Below are 16492 nucleotides of genomic sequence, written 5' to 3'. Positions count from 1 at the left end.
CACACACACACACACACACACACACACACACACACACACACACACACGAACTGTCCCACGCTCTCCTTGGTCTGCCCGTTATTACCTCATTCTCGCCAGCACAGTTCCCTAGCTGCCCATCAAGGCTGTAGAAGCCACGCCCCAATGGCCACTAGCACCAGCGCTCTAGAGCTTGCATGCCCCCTGCTGGTCCAAAACCTCAAGTGCAGGTCAAAGGCCACACACTTGTGACCGAGAGCCAGTGTCAAGGGTTCCCTGCGTTTACATAGAGAGAAAAGTTCTTGTCCAATTTCTCTATTATTGGAAGACACAAGATAGTCTGATTTGTCCTGCAGTGTCTATATGAATAAAACAATGAGACAGCAGAATTAACACAAGCGGGACTCGCTCATTTTGATCATTAATGGCTAAAGAGGAAAGTGTGTTCTGACTAAAGGGGATTGAAGCTGTGCTGCACATTATTGCTGGGCATGGTACCTCACACTTGCAACTTCTGCACTTAAGAAGCAAGAAGATGGAGAAATTCATGCCACATATCCAGACCAGGTCTCCAAAAGAATGAAGTTAAACATTTTTAAAGAAAATTACGTGTTAACCTTGTCAGGGAACACACACTTTGTTTCTCCGTGGGTGGAACTGCATGAACAATGAATCCGTTCTGACAAAGTGAAGTTGAAATTTGGAGTAATTTTATTTTGGCAATGAGATTATGAATATTTTTTGGAATGACTTTTCCAGAGTTTCATGTGCTCTTTTCATATTTGAGGAGAAAATCAGAAAACTTCTCTGAAGCAGATAAACTAGGAATTTCCAGGTAGAGGAAGCTTAAACTAGGGAAAGGTGGGGGCAGATATTAAGAAATACTTAACTGACTGTTTGCAGGACAAACAGAAAGCAAAAAGAAATAACCCTTACTTTCTGTTCATTCTGATTTTGCACTCAGTCTTTTTATGTCTACCACGACAACACGGCAGGGTATTTTAGTAGAATTGAAATGAATGACAACACAGGAAAGCATTTGCAGCCAGGGTAACTAGGTAGTGGGAGTGAATATATAAACGAGTTTACATTAGAAATTAGTTGTAATAGATAATAGCGATTGTCAACTTTACGGGATTTAGAATCCCCCAAGAGACAAACTTGCCAGCATCCCCGTAAGGATTCATCTAGAAGTTGTTAACTAAGGAGGAAATGCCCACCTTAACTGGGGGCAGCACCATTCTATGGACTTCAGTACCAGACTGAGTAAAGGGAGAGTCAGAGTGGCCTTCCAGTGCCTGTCACTCTTTCTCATTACTTGGCACCCTGTGACCAGTTCCATCATTACTTCCCTGATATCATGAACTGTGTTCTTGAACTAAGAGTCAAACAGTAGCATTTCCTCCTTTCTCTCAGACAGTTTAACACGGTAACTAGACAAGCAGCTAACACATCAACTATAGTTGCAAAAGTATCTAGTTTAATAAGCCACACTAATGTATAGTTCATAAAGACCAATCTGCAAGTAATAATTTATAACTCTAAGTAGATGATAATAATTATGTGTCAACATCTTAAAACTATTTCAAATATATTCCAACTTCAGCTAATCCGGATCACAAAACCAAATTCAAACAACATCTCATTTGAATGTCCAAACTATATCACCAAAATCGTGTCTTGTGCCTATACATGATATAAAACTCCTTAAACAAATGACCCAACATGTTATTTGGTCTTATGGCGGTTATATTGAAGCCTCCCTGAGATTTAATGGAATAAAGCTAGGCTTGAAGAATTTGGTGATGCTTTTTAAAATGCTATTAGTGCTCCCACAAGTTTTAATTATTTAAAATGTTTTAACTTTTTCCAGGGAGTATTCATAACAAAACTTCACTTTTCCCAGTCATCCATCACTACGTAATAAACCACTCTGAAATTAGTGGCTAAAAACAGCAGTAAGCATTTCCTTTGCACCAAATCTGCAGTTGGAGGAAGGCTTCTGAACACACTCCGTCTGGCTCACACAACATTAGCTGCAGGCAGCTGGGAATAAGATCGCTGGGACTGGTGTCAGCCTGGCTTGCTTACTTTGCTTGCTGTACTGTCATTCGATAACTCAGGCAGAGTTTCTGACCAAGGACCTAAGCAACACTCATGGTACCCTTGCTGCAAAGAAAGCTGACTTCCAGCTAAGTGAGACCCTAGACAAAAAGGCTAATAGAAACCGAATTACCATTTGTTATTTAGAATTTGTTTGAAAATCATGTTAAATCATCCTTGGTTGGAAAGATTGAGATTCATGTTTCTCCTTTCCCCTTACTATCCGATTATAACCACCCAATGGTTGCAAAACTACAGTATACATTATTACTGATATTGGCAGAATTAAAATCCAGATGTTGCTATCATGGTCCTTTACTGATGTATCCTTGTGTTATACTTTGTTTTGCATGCAATGTGCATCTATAGCAAAGATGACTCATGCTGACCTTCCTCCTGTTCACTCGGCTAACCACACCCACTTCTTCCCCACTGTCATTTTGTCTGTGACTGTCACCAACAGATTCTCCATATTCATTTTGTGGTTTCAAAAAAATTTCATTGTATTAATTTTAATTATGTGTAGAGGTGTGTGTGTGTGTGTGTGTGTGTGTGTGTTGTGAGTGCAGACACCTGAGAAGTTTTGAGGCATTTGGTCCCCAGAAATTGGAGTTACAGACAGTTGTTACACCTGTTACAGGTGCTGGAAACCAAAGTTAGGTCATCAGAAGGACCAGCAAATATTCTTATCCATCTTTCCTGACTCTGATTTTGTGTTGTTTACTTTTAAAAAATGTTATATAAATGGAAACATGAGCACTTAGTCTTCAAGGAGTGGGATTTTTGCACTAAACACAATTTATTTATTTGAGTTATATTTTATCAGTTGTCTGCTTTTTCATTGCTAAATCCTGTTCAGTGTTACGAGTACAGCAGGTTGTTTTTCTGTTTACCCATTGAAGAACTAGTGAATTGTTTTGGGTTTGGGCTACTATGAATAAAAGTTCCAGGAACAGTATCAAGCAGGATCTTTAGTAAACATTAAGCTCCATTTCTCTGTGATAAATATCCAAGATTATAACTTGCAAGATATTAAGGCAGTTTTCATATTCTTTTAACACTGCCAGCTTTCCATTTTGTAGTTTCTCTTAACATATTTGTCAACTTGTCTACACAACTTCACCAGTACTATTTAATGCCAGTGTATTTTGTTTTCGCTTTTCTGCTAAGTGTGTAATCTCTTATCACTACCAACCCCATGTGTATTTAATGGTAGAGAAATTTAACAGCTCCCCTTGTGGCTATTTGTAATCTGTATAGTCTCTTTGATGAAATTTCTGTTCAGATCTTTGGCTTGAAAATACTTATCAAACTGCAACTTATCTTCTGCATACTTTATGGAGCCCTTCCCAAAATGAAAGTACTACTTAGATTTCACCCGTACAATGAATACAGTAGTGAGAATGGACATTATTACCTTGTTCTTAATTGTACAGGGACAGCATCTGGTCTTTCATCATTAAGAATTAGAGTAGCTGTGGCTGTTTCATTTAGATTCTCTTACCATAAACAGATATAGAGTTTTATTATATACCTTTTGCATTTATGAACAGAATCATGTTATTTTCTTTGATATGACCGCTTTTCAAATGATGAAGTATAGGCTTGCTTCCATAGGATAAAACCTATTTAGTTACATTGTGTAATTAAAAAAATATCGCTGAGTTCTGTTTAATATCTTACTAAAGATTTGGGGACATGTATTTATGAGAGATATTTTTCTGAAAATTTTCATTTCACTTTTTTCTTTGTACTGCCTTTGAATGGGTTTTGGAATCCAAGTAGTGTGAGCTTCATTACACAAGTTAGGGAATCTTCTATGATATTTTAATTCCTGGAAGAGCCATGTGAATTCTATAAAATATCTAGATGTGGATGTTTCTTTTCAGAAACATTTTGCTATGAGTTAAATTTTCTTAGTTGTTTCAGGGTAATTTAAGTAGTGTCTTGGCTTGCATGTTTTGAGGACTTTGTTCACTTCCTCAAGGTTGTGGAGTGTATTGTGTGGAGTTGTTCACAGTCCTTGTTTGTTATATAATGTCCTCTATCATGATCTTCCTGTTTCACTCATGATATTGTGTTGAAAATTCACCCGTCTCTCTTAACATTTTCCCTTTATTACTATCACTATCTGCCTCCTCCTCTTCTTCATCATCATCCTTTCCTTCCTCCTCCTCACCATCCTCCTCTTCCTCCTCACCATCCTCCTCTTCCTCCTCCTCCTCTTCCTCCTCCTCCTCTTCCTCCTCCTCCTCTTTCTCCTCCTCCTCCTCTTCCTCTTCTTCCTCTTCCTCCTCAATAGTAGTAAATTCTTTGTATATCCATTTTGTCATCCTTTTTTCTAAGCGCTATCTCTCTTTCAATCTCTCTCTCTCTCTCTCTCTCTCTCTCTCTCTCTCTCTCTCTCTCTCTGTGTGTGTGTGTGTGTGTGTATGTTTTTGTTTCTGTATGTGCATGTAACTGCCTGTATGTGCATATATGTGTGTGTGTTTGTGTGTGAACGTGGATGCCACAGGCTGATTTAGAACATACTCAGCTATTTGGCTGAGGCGAATGGTCAGTGAGCTTTAAAGACCTAGCTGTCTCTGCCCATCATTCCTGCCATTGCCGCTGCTCCTCCTCCTTCCACCCCAACCCTCTCCAGTGCTCTTATGATGTGCCATTATGCCTGACTGTGATATGGGTGCTGGGGGTCCAAGCCTAGGTTCTCATGCTTACACAGCAGGCACTTCACCCATGGGGCCTCCTCCCAAGCCAACGTCTCCACATTCTTGAAGTAGAAGCTGTGACTTGGATTTGAGACATTCATATTCAAATATAAGCATTTATGTACTCAATTTGCCTCCAAAACTGCTTAGCTGTTTCCTATAGATTCTGATGTGTTCATATTTGCTTTCACTCAATTCAATGCCTTTCTCTTGAGACTTTTTTTTGACACATGCATTATGTATATATGTTTTGCTAGTATCTGAACATTTAGGAGATTGACTCGGTGACTCTCTGTTACTAATTTCTAACTTCATTTCATTGTGGTCACCCAAATAAAGTAATACACTTGAACTTTTCAGATTTATTGAGGTGTCTTTGTAATTCAAGATGTGTTCTTTGCCCATGTGCAAGGGTTGTTCATTAAAGGGGAACGCTATTATTGGTTCTAAAATTGTTCACTGTATTGTGCTGGGTTACAGTATTTGTTTAGTTCTTCTGTACCTATTACCAGACTAGTTTTCTATGTAACTTCTGTACAGAATTCTCAGAAAGAACTGTTAACTTTTCCAGTCATAACCATGGACTTTTCTTTTTCTCTTCTCAGCTCTAATAACCTTTGCTTCACATTTCTTGTCCCCTTGCTGTTTTGTGTGCCCATGTTTAAGATAACTGTCTTCTAGGTGAGATATTTTTATTATCAGATATTTGTCCCCTGTCCCTCATAGTTGTTTTTGATTGGATGTCTACTTTATCTCATATTGATGGGGTAAATTTGAGCAACACATTATCAGATCTGACTATACAATGTCTTGAGACTAAAGTCAGGCAAGTCTGCATGACCCTCCAGTGAAAACTCTGACACTACAGCTTGCACAAGCTTCCCTGATAGAAAATCCTTGTGTGGTATCATCCATTGTTTCTGAAAGGAACATCACTGGCCATACAGCTCACTGGCAGAAGGCAACTGGTGCATAAATACAAAACTACTGAATGAGGTCTGTGTGAAGAAAGCCACCAAATTAAACCAGTGAATAACCAAACGAATTGGGAAATATGCACCATGGGAAGACTCAATAGTGCTAAATCACCTTTATAAAAAAATGTGATCAATAGATTAGTGAAATGTCTATAGAAATCCTACCAAGGTAATTTTGAAGATATTTGCTGAAGGAGATATGCTGGTTTAAATATGGAATTCCAGTTTTTCCCTGTCAATAAATAAGCAAACAACTTTTGTTTAACATCTTTTAATTCTATGGCTGTATTAATCATGTCTGTGGGCTTAATGTAGGGCTTCCCTAGAACTTGTATGTTCAAATGCAAGACCCACGGTGATACCATTAAGAGGTAGCAGTACCAAGAGTGAGGTCAGAACCCCTGATATGTTTTCAAGGAATTAGCTACCTTCTGTCTTTGTCTTCTCATGTTCTTTTTAGGGATGTGTTCAAATTCCATCTGGGAAGCTGAGTGAAGCTTCACCAGAGACTAAATCTATAAAATCAATGCTTTGATCTTATATTTACGGCTCCCACATCTGTAAGTGACAAATGTCTGCTATTTATAGGTTACCTGCCTGATGGAATTTTGGCTCATGCTGTGGTGTTTTTGTACATTATCACCTATGCAATCATGCCATCTGTAGAGATAGCTTCATGTCTTCCTTCCTAATGCGCAGACAGCATTTATTTCTCTTTTCTTGCTTTATTACATTGGCTAAGGTGTGTAGTGTGACATTGACCAAGAGTGGGGAGAACAGAGAGCACTGCCTTCTGTCTGACCTCAGCAAGAGTGAGTTTATAGTTGCCACTGTTAACTATAACAGCTACAGATATATTTTTTCATAAGTGTCCTTTTCTGCTTGAGAACTTGCGTCCATTTCTAGTTTGCTCAGAGTTCCTCTGAATGCCTGTTGGATTATACCAGACGGTTTTCTGTACCCAGTAATAGAATCACATTTATCTCAGTTGTATCTCTGTCATTATTCAGTTCACTCCCCACACCTTTATCTAGTAATTCTCTCAAGATTGACATCTGCCATGGTGTTGTGTTCTCAATCTTCCTTTCATGGCTATCTGAAACTCTATCTGTTATGCTTTTCTCAGACTTGAATTGACATGGTCAATTCACCATCAAATTTGTGCAAGGGACGTCCCCAAGAAATTCATATATGTTCCTTGAATAACTGTCACATTCCTTTCTCCCTCCTTGTCTGTCTCCCTCCCTCCTTCCTTCTTTCTCCCTCTGTCTCTTTCCTTCTCTCCCTTCCTCCCTCCCTCCCTTCCCTCCCTCCCTTCCCTCCCTCTTTCCCTCCCTCCCTCCCTGTGCCATAGAAGCTCTACATTCTCCTTATGAGGTGGTATCTTAACCTGCTTGTCCTTAGATGGTAAGTTTGTGAAGTGACAGGTTATAGCTTCCAGAGTTCAGTGACACCTCTCTGTGTCTTCTGGCAGAAGTGTTTCCCTTCACAGGGGGACCAGGATCTGGCAGCCTGAGGATCCCTGCACTGGGGAATAGGAAAAAGGGCCAGGAGAGTATTCCAGCAAGACTTTCCTGTCTTTATCTCTTGCTTCCCAAGGATGTGTCAGAAATCTGATGTGGGCCTCCCTGGCCCCAAATCAAGATATTTGGTCATTACATTTCCTCCTGGAAGCTCCACTGTGCTTATACGGTGTCCAGTCAGCTATCCAAGGTGATCTATCTTAAATTCCACTAACTCATGTTGTTAATTTCACTTACCACCTTATTTCCTCTCTTCTATGAAGCCTAACATACAGGTTCTAGGTATTAGTCCATGGGTATCTGCTACCATACTCCTTATGCAGTTCACTTAGAGCCCCTTTGCTGCTCATGCTCAGGGCTGAGTGTTCATTGTCCATCTTCTCAAAGGATACATTTTGGCCACTCCTGATATTATGACTTGGTAAATCCTGACACAAAATGGGTAGCTCTGGATGGGTAGTCACTTGATTTCTCATAGTTAGCTGATTTAGAATAAGGCTAAATACCCATAGGTGCTATTTACAGGAGAGTTGGTTCTCCCCACAGGAAAAAATTAGCCTTGGATCAAAATCCCATAAATCTGTGCTGTGATTTTTTTCCAGTTCATGATACTCTTACTGAATCTGATAGTTTTAGTATCTACAAAGCAGCCAGGATGCATGACCAAAGCAGGTATGCTGTCTCAACCAATGGCTTTTCTGAAGATCCTTTTCTTTAAAAAAAAAATATGTATTATTTATTTACATCCCAAATGCTGCCTACCATCCCAGTCTCCCCTCACAGAGTTCATCTTCCTCCCCTTCATCTCTGAGAGGGCAGCCCTCTTCATCCTCCTACTCTGGTGAATCAAGTCTTTGCAGGGTTAGGCACATCCTCTCCCACTGAGGCCAGACATGTCGGCCCTCTGCTATATATGTACCAGGGGTCTCAGACCAGCCTCTTTGGTTGGTGGATCAGTCTCTGGGAGCTTCCGGTGTCCAGGTTAATTGACCCTGTTGATCTTCCTGTGGGGCTGCCATCTCCTTGAGGGCCTTCAATCCTTCTTTTAACTCTTCTACAGGGGTCCCTTACCTCTGTCCAATGTTTGCCTGTGGGTATCTACATTTGTCTCAGATAGCTGCTGTATAGAACCTCTCAGAGGGCTGCTATGCTAGAATCCTGTCTGTAAGCAAAACATAGCATCAGTAATAGTGTTAGAAATTGGTGCTTGCCCATGGGATGGGTCTCAAAATGGGCCGGTCGCTGGTCTCATCCTTCGGTCTCTCCTTATCTTGGACCTTGTATTTCTTTGGATCAAATGTTATGTAGTGTTATGTATGTTGGTGTCCCCATCCCCCCACTGGGGATCCTGTCTGACTACTGGAGGTGGTCTCTTCAGGTTTCATATCCTCACTGTTGGGCATTTCAGCTAAAGTCATGTGTAATCCCTTTTCTAACGTGAAGTACAATTCACAGCTAACAGTCTGTGTGAACCTGCAGATGGGTGAGGCAGTACAGCCCCTGTGAGCTCTGCTGCCTGCAGATCCCAAGCAAGCAACCAGAGAGCACATCTCCTTCTTCCCAGTTGTGTACATTCGTTTCTCTTCCAGGTGAGGTGGAATATGCAAGATTTGATTTTACTATGGTTAGGAGGTCCTGACATGCCTTCAATTTATATAATTTCTGATTATTCTTGAGGTTTGCTTCTTACATCCCGAGGTGCATCAGGCTGCGGATCTCATGCATTCTGTTAACAATATCTGAGTAAAATAAGGAACAAAATTTCTTGAGTACAACATCATTTGCAATTAACTAGCAAGGTATTTTTGATACTCCTTTTTCTAGTTGGTGAGTCTCAAGTTAAGTCATACCAAGAAGAGAACACATGGATGGGAAGGCTTTCTGGGATCCAGGGGTCCGTTTCAACAGGTTGTTCCACAGAATAGTCGCTCTTTTATTTTTACTGTTTTTAAGGGTGTACTTGCTGCTTATCTCCTGCAGGCGGAGACATTGTGTTAGAAATAACCAACCCATGAATACACTCAAGCTTTCAGTTCAAGCACAGCAGGAGACTTTTCTCCTTCTTTGTAGATTCTGGGTTGCTTTTGTGAGTTTACACAGAGGGCAACTAACGATCTATACGTCCACAGGAAGCCGATGGTAAACAGGGGGATGCCTTCTGAAATGGAGAAGTGAAGCACAGAGCACAACATCCCACAAGAGCAACTCGAATCCTTTCATGTGGTCCCATTCATAATTTCCCCATTGCTTTCCTTCCCCACTGCAAATCTCAGGCCAATCAGTTGACTTTAAACCTTTCCCCCAACTCGATCACTGGGAAGATCAGAAACTTAGAACAACAGTCCTGCACAGGAGCCCGGGATACGGAGACGCTGGCAAGGCAGAGCTAGAGCGCAGCAGTACGGATAGCAGAGAGGGACAGAAGGCCATGACCAGACGTTCTTTTAGCTCCTTGCTCCAGAGTTAGCAACCAAACACCATCATGCATGTTGGACTTTCAATATTCTCAATTATTGGCAGGATAATCGGGATGTAACTCCAGCTCTACCTTCATTCTCATTAACTTTCTCCCTCTTTTTTGTTTTTTGTTTTTCCTGTACTTGAGAGGATACTTGTAGTTAGATTTAGAGTCACATAATTAATACATGGTGATCTCATTTCTAGATCCCCAATTATAACTACAAAGTTCTTTCATCCAGATAAGCTCACTTTACATAAATGTCCTGGGTTAATACTCTGAAAAGCCTCAGAAGGGGTGGAGTTCAACATAATACAATCCCCTTCTTCCTACTATCTTGACTCATACATATATTCATATATAAGTACATATACTTACATATATATTGAGATTTACTTTATTTTTAACCATGTGTATACGTGTGGGGGTGTGTGGGTATGGGAAAATATGTTAAGTGTACATTCTTACTTCAACATATGTATTTCCCTATGAGGTAGAATAACAGCAGTTTCAGGATTATTCATGGAAGCCACTTACACAGCAAAAATCATCACTAAAAACACCACAAAAATGCAAAGAATGTAACACTAAATCCACAAGGAGGAGAGTTGTGCAGGGTATGAGGGCTGAGAAGTTAGAAGGAGGTCTTGCTTCATCTGCACTGGGAGACTGCATTAGGCAATGCAGTCTTCTATGTGTAAAGTTGCAAATGAGGAGAAAACATCAAAAGGAGGATTTGATTTGGGTGATTTTAGGGAGTTTAGCTAATTAGTAAACATCAATTTTAGGAAATAAGTAAACTTTTGGGTGCATGATATAAAATTCCCAAAAAGTCAATAAAAATATTATGTTGGGGGGAAATATGGGATTGAAGATAAGTTACTCACTGTGTTTTATCTTACATTTGGTGAACTGCCACAGTGGCTGCACTGTATTTGAATTGTGCTTCAAGAATATATCCTTGGGGTGTAATAGAAAGCAGGAGAAGCATCTCATCATACGTTGTCTGACATTTAGAAAATAAAGAGGATTGTGGAAAGGTTTCTCTTCACTGGTAACTGCTGGAGAGTTTTATCTCCTACCGCTGTACTACACCCTCACACACCCTCACCCATTCCTCAACTTTCTGTTTTTAGACACTCAGCTTCCCTCAGTGTGAACGAATGTACTTTGTGATACCTTTTTATTGTTGTGAGATTATTGCTTCCTTCCTCCTGAAGGAAGCCAGACTTCTGAGGAGCACACACGTGAGGAATTCAAGTTGCAACAAGTAAAGTACTTAAAAAAATGTGCCTATCCTATGAACAAGTTCCATAGGTTGGCTTTTTAAATTTTGTTTTAGTTGATTTTGTTTGTAAATGACAGATACAAGTTTGTTTTTTAATTTATTTTAATTTTTAATTTTTATTTTTTTGATGGATAAAAGTTTTAAGTAGTGTTGGATGTATAGATTGAGATTGGTTTCTAAATCTGAAATTCATTTTTTCTGATTATCTTAAAATGTACAAGGATACATGGGCTGGACCGAGGCCCCGGCACTTATGTGGTTCAGGCTCCATGTTGGTTCCCCAGCAACTGGAGAGGCCTTTGTTTTAAAGCTGTAGCCTGACTGGAGAATTCATTCCCCATTTGGGCTGCCTTGTCTGGCCTCAGTGGGACTTGATGTGCCAGGGTAGGAGCATTCAGGGTGGGGCACCCTCTCAGAGAAGGGGATGGGGATGGGGAGAGGGACTCTGTGAGGGGGGACCCAGAAGAGGGTCAGCATTTGGGATGTAAATAAATATTTTTTCTAATGTATAAAGATAAGGAAATTTGGCAAAATAGTTAAGCTTGTGACTCATTATGAAAGGTGTATAGGGATAGGCAGAATAAGTATGGAACCAGAGGGGTCATTAAGGGGGGTGGGAGGGGGAAAGAGTGGGAAAACACTAGGAAGTGTGATATGCGGATCTGTGAGGTGCTCAGCAGGTGGACCAGGCCTGAGGTCATGAGCTCAACCTCTGGAACATACTCTTTAGAAGAAAAGCCAACTGTTTCCTGCAAAGCTGTGCTCTGATCAACACACTCCAGTCATGGACGCATACAGCCACACACATATGCATCACTGTATGCCTGAGTAATAAAAACATGTTTCAAAGAGTACACAATATGACAGCAAAGGGGGAAATACTGAGGGCAGAGGACAACGAGGGGCAGGGAGAAGGAAGGGAGGGGTGTAGGGGTAAACCAACCAAAACTTAGGGTGCATAAAATGTCTTTAGAAAATGTGTTACTTTGTGAAAGAAAAGAAGGAAGGAAAAAAAGAAAAGGTAGGCAGAGGGGAAGGATAGGGAAGGGAGGGAAGTAGGCCTCTGGAGACAGCTGGAGATGTAGCTCGGTTGGGAGAGGGCTTGTCTAGCATGCGTGAAGCCCTGGATTTGACCCCCAGCATGCGGTACACTGTGTCTGATAGCACAATCCTCTAGTCCCAGCACTTAGGAGGTGGAGGCAGGAGGATCAGAAGTTCAAGCACCAGTGAAGAGGAAGCAGAAAGACTGGAAGTTCAAGAGCTGGGAGACTCTTAGTTTGCCCACATTTGTAGTGTAAGCACGAAGACAAACTCCCATTTAACAAACAACAAACAAATGCTAGCTGCCTCCAAGTTTGCATGTAATCTAAGTGCTGTGAAGGCTGCTGGAAAGGTCTTTGTAGCTTGCTGACCTAGCAAAATTACTAGTGTCCAGGCTCAGTGAGGGATCTTGCCTCCAACAAATAAGGTAAAGAGTGATTGAGGAAGATACTGGAAACAGACTTCTTCCTTCAGTCATGTACCACATAATACACAAATAAATTAAACTGAATGATAGAAAATAAAATTAAAAAGCTGTTAGAGTGTTGGGAGCCGACTCTGAGCAGAAAGCAGCTATCACCTTTGCAGCCATCTTGAGCCATATTCCCTGACAAGAGACTTGTTTTCAACAGCCTACAACAGCTGAGCACACTCTGATAATTATCTTGATATACCCATGATTTCCTTTCAATCAAGGCCAGGCGGTGGTGGCACACGCCTTTAATCCCAGCACTTGAGAGACTCAAGGCGAGACTTGAAGGAAAGAGCGGAGCAGACTCTGCAGACTCTGTCTCGTCTCCAGACCAGACTCTGTCTCATATCCATTCTTCCAGTCTCCGTCCCCACTGTCTCTCTTGCTAGGCCCTGACCCAGCGGACCGGAGCAGCAGAATGGGTCGTTACATTAGAGTTCACTTGAAATATCTATGTAGAAACTAATCAAAGATTGAAAATAAGGATGCTATGTGTCATTTCAATATCAGAAAGGAAGAAATGCATATATATGTGTGTGTGTATGTGTGTGTGTGTGTGTGTGTGTGTGTATATATATATATATATATATATATTCCAATTTTAGGTTGATGTTTCCATTTGGTATTTTTTAAAAATTTTTTATTGGATGTTTTATTTACATTTCATATGTTGTCCCCTTTCCCCATCCTTAGTCTTATTTAGTCCTCTCTCTGTCTGTCCTACCTCCCTATTGCCCTTTCCATTTGAACCTATGTCTTCGTTATTATTATATAACCTTTCACACACATACACACACACACGCACACAGACACATGTTCATTCACATATATATTTAAATTCATATATATATGGAGTGACAACACATGCATACATACACAAATACAAAGAGAGAGAGAGACAGTTTAAGTGAGTCAGTCTACATGGAGACAGTCTTCCAGAAGCTATAGTGTGTCAAAGAAAATTTCCAGTGCCAGGTGTGAAATACCTCCCTTCAAGCTGGTGGTTCCCAGAGACCCCCCAAGGAAATGCAGGCTTTTGCCATTGTTCTTGGTTACCCACAAACATGATGAGGCTCTACTGTTAAAGACACAACATATTTTGTCCACAGGACATGAAGAAAACAAACTAAATTCAACCTGAAAGTTTAGTCCTTGCTGGTTAGCTCTCCTAGTACCAGAAAGTGCCATTCGGGCTTCTGGAGGGGAAGTCAGCAACTGTTGGGAGCCAACAGCTATCATCTTTACAGCCATCTCGAGCCATATACCCTGACAAGAGACTTGTTTTCAACAGCCCGCAACAGCTGAGCACACTCTGATAAACATCTTGTTACACTGTTTAGTGTCCCCAGATGCAAGGTGCACTGGTATCCATGGCTACAAGGCATGTGACATAGTGCCTTCAGTTGAGCTTGTCCACGAGGGCAAATCAAGTGGTAAAGAGTAAAAACACCCAAGACCTTCCTTTAAATAAAAGAGACTTAAAGAGACTTGACCAGACTCTGTCTTGTATCCATCTTTTGTGTCTCTCACCCCTCCATCCCCACTCTCTCTCTTGCTAGACCCTGACCTGCGGACTGGAGCAGCAGAACGGGCCATTACAAAGTAGCAGAACAAGCCATTACAAAGGAACGGGCCGTTACAAGCAACAATCTTATTTGGATGTGAACCTTGTGAGCTGCAATAACCATTGGCCAGATAAGACATTCCCATGTGTGTGATGGTCGTATAAATGTTATAAGAGTCACCAACTGGTTTCTGGTTTGGTTGAAGATCCATTTCACAGGAGGAAACTTGTGCATGGCACTGTAAATCTGACCAAGAACCTGTGGTTGAGAAACTCATATGCCTTAGAGGAGAACCTATTACTGGCATTTTACTAAATTGATATAGTATCAAATGATCTTCTGAAAACTTACCGCTATGTCCATAGATAAAACAAACTGTCAATCCCTGTCAGAGAAGCTTCTTTTGACAGTGTGCAGCAGTTACTGCAGAGACTTACAGCTTGTCAAGGTACAGAGAACAAATCTCTGTGCAGTGCTCATCCACCAACGAGACATCTATATTATATGCCCTACACCAAAGCTCAGGGGATAAGAGGAGGATGTAGGATTAAATACCCAGGGTCAGAAAGGACTGCTGTGAAACACTGTCTTCTGAAAATGCCATGGCAACTGTATTGATAAACTCACAGCATATATGAATGCTTACACAGACCAGTACAAGTTCAGGCCAGTCTCTAATGCAATATCAAAGAGAGCGAGGCACATGAGGCCTTCCCCAGTGGTTGAGAAACTGTTAGCAGTTGGTGGCGACTGAGTGGGTGTATGCCATACGACTCGAGTGATATGGCATTCTAAAAAGGTAAAACTATAAAGGCAATAAAATAAAAGGGTGATCACCAACAGGATTCACGAAAAGGAGAAGAGAAACAAGAAACACTTTTTTTTTCCAGTCATGTAGCCTCAGGTAGGTTAACTATGTTCTAGTACAGTTGTTCATAACTTCTGGGTCATGATGATTGAGCAATGCTTTCACAGGGGTCGCCTATTATACATCCTGCATATCAGAAATTTACACTTTGATTCATGACAGTAGCAAAATTGCAGTTATGAAGTAGCAATGAAATAATTTTATGGTTGGTAGTGACTTCAGCATGAGAAACTGTATTAAAGGGTCACAGCCTTGGGAAGGTTGAGAACGGCTGATCTAGTGGATAGTTTTGCATTCACGTCTATCTTGGTAGTACTACTTTTAGACTTAGAGGGTTATGATTAAAAACAAAAGAAGAAGAGGTGGAGGAAGAGTGGAAGGAGGAGAGAGAGGAGAAGATATAATGTTAATAAAATGGAAGAAATTCAGATGGAGTTAAAGAGACTTGTGAGTGTGGATGTGATCAAAATACACGTATTTCTGTGTGTAAAACCCTCAAAAAACAAGTTAAACCTTAAATTTTTAAAAAAGAAAAGACGTATGGAAGGCGTAAACCAATTATTTCTTGGAAGATTATGGAAGAAGGGTAGAGAGGTGTTTTCAATATCTGACTTGTAAGTTGGGTCTCACTTGGTGGCTTTGTAATTTCTCCATAAATTACCAATAGTATCATGGCAACAAGACATGACATCCACTTTGACATCTTCACTGTCAGAAGCTATCTAGGAAAGACTAGGGCATGCAAATGAGTTTTCTGGAGATGGCCCACCAGTTTGCATGGGGTGAGCTCCAAGATGCAAGGTCACCAGAGACTTCATCTCAGGATTGCTTCTTGTTGCTGAGAGGCCTTTCTTGTCACTATTACATAATTTAATGATCCCTGAGCATCAGCCCACCCTATTGGAAAGATTTACTGACGAATCAATATAAAGATGTACTTTCATGTAGTAATACTGTGTAGACAAATTGATGATTTCATAATTCCTGATAATGGTTTTTAGAATTCCTAAATTTGTACAAGTAATTTCAAGCCTTCTATAGAATTAAGGTGCAAATAGAGCTCTGTAAACCTTCATGTGTTGCAGGTGAATTGCGCTAGGTTAAGAAAGCAGGCTTGAAACAAATTTCTGATCAAGAAAAAAACATTCATTCTATGTCAGGGCCAAAGATGAAGCCACAGGTGTGCACTATGATAAAGCAAGGCAATGTGAAACTGTTGCTTTGAACTTATAATGAGCTTACATAGAATGTAACATTGCTTTGACTTACTATTGGCATCCTTCGATAACTCCCATTTTGTGCAATATTTTATCTGTGAGGTAATTTTATTAAAAACTCTTGTCTAAGAAGATATAAATTGCCAGAGAAAAGAAATAAAGTATGCAGCATCTGGAGCTCTGCCCTGTGCACCAAATGCATATGTGTGGCTTTGTGGGGCTTGTCTCATCTACCAAATGATATCCATCTATCTATCTATCTATCTATCTATCTATCTATCTATCTATCTATC

This window comes from Grammomys surdaster, unplaced genomic scaffold, assembly GCF_004785775.1.
Source record: "Grammomys surdaster isolate TR1022 unplaced genomic scaffold, NIH_TR_1.0 198, whole genome shotgun sequence".
NCBI classification, from domain to species: domain Eukaryota; kingdom Metazoa; phylum Chordata; class Mammalia; order Rodentia; family Muridae; genus Grammomys; species Grammomys surdaster.
This window is presented reverse-complemented; position numbering follows the sequence as displayed.